Source organism: Mustela nigripes, chromosome 13 (assembly GCF_022355385.1).
Source record: "Mustela nigripes isolate SB6536 chromosome 13, MUSNIG.SB6536, whole genome shotgun sequence".
Taxonomy (NCBI): Eukaryota; Metazoa; Chordata; class Mammalia; order Carnivora; family Mustelidae; genus Mustela; species Mustela nigripes.
This window is the reverse complement of record NC_081569.1, coordinates 74,530,631-74,534,343: the sequence shown is the minus strand read 5'-3', so window position 1 is coordinate 74,534,343 and position 3,713 is coordinate 74,530,631.

Here is a 3,713-nt window from a genome sequence, read left to right as displayed (position 1 = left end):
CCCTGATATGAGGAAGTGGTGATGCAACATGGGGGGTTTAGGGGGTAAGAGAAGAATAAATGAAACAAGATGGGATTGGGAGGGAGACAAACCATAAGTGACTCTTAATCTCACAAAACAAACTGAGGGCTGCTGGGGGGAGGGGCATTGGGAGAAGAGGGGTGGGGTTATGGACATTGGGGAGGGTATGTGCTATGGTGAGTGATGTGAAGTGTGTAAACCTGGCAATTCACATACCTCTACCCCAGGGGATAAAAATATATTATATGATTATAAAAAATGAAAAAATTTTTAAAAATTTTTTAAAAGACTAACAGGTAAGTAATGGGATATTCTTGCATTCCTAATCTTACAATGTGCATAGGAAAAACAGCTTCTCCAAGAATTCCGTTCATATACAAGCATAAGGGCTCATTGTCCTTGCTCAGCCTGTCCGTGAGACAAGGCAAGTCAAAGAATGGCTAGTTTTGTAGAAAATGGTTTAAAGTTGGGCATTCCTTTTCTGTGGTTTTTTGTTTTTGTTTTTGTTTTTTGTTTTTTGTTTTTTTGCTTTCCTCCTTAGCCAGAAACTCTGGCATCTGTGAAGGTCCAAGTGTGCCCTGACTCAAAGATCCATTTACGGGGGAGGGTAAAGTTTTCCTGAACTGTCTTAGGGTCCCTGGCTGGATCTGAAAATTAAACTGGAAAAGACAGATGAACAGGAGAAAGGCATATATACTTAGTTGACATGATTCACATTCATGAGAGCCTTCATAAGGAAATGAAGACCTGAAGAGATAGTGAAACCTGAGGGGTTTTTTTGCCAAGTTTGACAGAGAGTAGACAGTCATATAGATAGGTACGATAGAGAATGTGAGGTAAGTGTAGTGAACTGGAGGAAACTTAGCTAGGTTTATTTATTCAAATTCTTGTTAGTGTCCCTCTATCTTGGAGATAAGGATGCTCCTTTCTTCCAGGCATGGAGTAGGCACCTCTCACATGAGGGTTTATGACCCATTTCAGGAGGAAATGGTGGCTTCTGCCATTTTCTCAAACTCCTTCAGCTTAATAATATTCAATGTGCCAAGGTGCTCTATTTGGGGGATCATGTGTCCTGTATCCTATCATACCCCACTTCTAAGCACAGTTCCACCATGTAACTCTATTTCCACGAAGAAATCCAAATCAGCACCAGTTTCTTACCTGTGTCTACACAGAGAGTAAAAACAAGATTTCAGTAAATTTATTTTCCTTCCTCTCTCAGCAGATTCATATTCTCTTCTTCTCAACTATTAAGTGAGAAAAGGGCAGGCTACAGTTAAACAAAAAAGCAGAGTCAAGTCTTAATTTAAATATAAATAAATGTGAACCTTAGAATCATGTATAGTACTAATCCTTTCTGGAATATGTGACTAATGGTAATCTCTGGCCATATCTAAGGAATATGTGCTTAGCCAGACACTAAAATAACTTAGCTCAGAAGAACTCTCGTACTTTCTTCTTCCCTGCCATGAATGATTAGCTGTGCTATGAACTGTGACCTCCTCTAGCAGAAAATAGGTTTAGAGAATGTGAGAATGCTCATCGAGAAGGGAAAGGAAGAGGGAATAAAACTATTTTTGAGAATGAATCACTATCACTAATTAAGACAGCGATGTTGACTTGCAAAGCCAAACGTTTACAAATTAATGAACTATTTTCCACTCATAGAGATCCTTCAGTAGTTGCCTCTCCAAGCCCCCCCACCCCATCTTCCCCTACTCTCTCCTCCTCACCCCTTCTCTCCCTCCCCCTGTCCCCTTTCTCTCCCTCTAGGCCTAAGATATGAGAACTACTTCTATGTTTGGCTCCATTTCCCATTTTTGTACAAATCTCTAGACAAATAAAGACACAAGTTTCATTTTTCTCACTTTCTAGGAAGGCTAAAATGCACACAGTACAGAGGAAACCTAGTTAGCATTCTTAGTATAGGATTCTATATCCCCTTACCAATTATAATTGCATTGTCTGCCTGGAAATTCTATTTTAGACACCAAAATGAATAGATGCCTAGGAATACTTTATTGTTCCTATCCTTATTTATGGCTTACTTTCTCTCCAGTGAAGCTTTCGTTTATTTACTGAATTATGGAACAGAGAATCTGGTCAATCCTGGGCTTGAAAACGTAGAACACAGCCTACTGAATAATGTTCTAGTAATTGATCAAATTGAATTCCAAGTTACTTCTTGTCCATACCTAGTTCACATTTTCTGACTATTTTCCAACTGAGCATTGAGAGGATATTGCCAGCAATGGCTAAGTAATACTGTGCTTCTCCTATTTCTATAGAGGCACTGGAAGCCTTTCAAAGAAACTTTCATCTATTAACTCTCACAATGGTTCTGTGAGACACGGTGACATTCATGTCTTTGAAATGATAACAAAAAAGTCAACTCTAAAAATCTCCTGATTAGGAAAACAATACCCTAAATCTATCACGAGGAACTAATGTGGTTTTCTGTGCTAATTCAACTTTGAAATTCCATTTTCTTTATATTACTAGAATTGTTTCTGTTCTTAAACAAAGATTCGTTTCTGCCACTAATTGTCTTTATAACTTTGGGCAAGACATGTAGTTTCGCTGCATCTGAGATCTCTTATCTATAAAGTAGATGAGGATTTCTAGCTAAAAACGGAAGTTTGATACACCTCAAAAATGACAGAAGATTATAAAAGGTACGAACCCATAAAAACAGAGAATAGAAGATGAAATGACCACAGGCAAGACACGTCCACGGTGATACAGAAGATGAAAAGCAGATAGAGGAGTGGCAATTGTCTGCAGAGAAGCAAGAAGGCAACCAAACTGGCTGTAGAGGAGAAAGTCCGGGGATGCCTGGGTAGCTCCATCAGTTAAGTGTCTGACTCTTGATTTCAGCTCAGGTCATGATTGCAGCATAGTGAGATGGAGCCTCACATACAGGCTCCACACTGAGCATGGAGCCTGCTTAAGATACTCTCTCTACTTCTCGCTCTGCCCCTCCCCTGCCTGCTCTCTCTCTAAAATAAAGGGTAGTTTCCATAGAATGTTTGAGAAATAAATTTTAAATATTCTCTCAGACAGAATAAGATAAAAACATGAGCAACATAGGGAGAAAAAGTCAGAAAAATCATGAATCAATCAGATGAGACCCACCATTGCTCCACCCACAGATTCATGGATTTACTTAGGTACAAATCCACTCTACACATCTGTATATTAATTTTTTTCCATGGCTATTTTCCAGTCATGAAGCACATCTGCCAAGTGGTAGTGATAATTTAGGAAAGAAAATTCTGTACCTTGAGCCACAACTGCATAATCTGCAAATAAACTACACATGACACCAGAAGCCAAATATGTTGTTTCCATTCCTTTTCCTGATTCCTACCTCCTTTAAGTTTCATCAAAAAATAATTAAGAACTACATCTTTACCTTATCCATTCAATCTAACTCATTTTGGGGAGTTAGCCTCAAACCAACATTTCATTCCTATTTAATTGCCACTATAAATGTGAAAAAGAAGGTCAACAGGAAAAAGATAAAGTAATAAAATCACAGTTTCCCTAAACTGTATAATTTCTGTCCAGATTTGTCAATTCTTTATCATTCCTTTATATGCTGTGTGGTCTGTGTATTTCTAGACCTATTTGTCCTTTCTGCATCTCAGTGTTACCTGCACTCTCGGAACCTGCTTTAAATACCTTTTAGC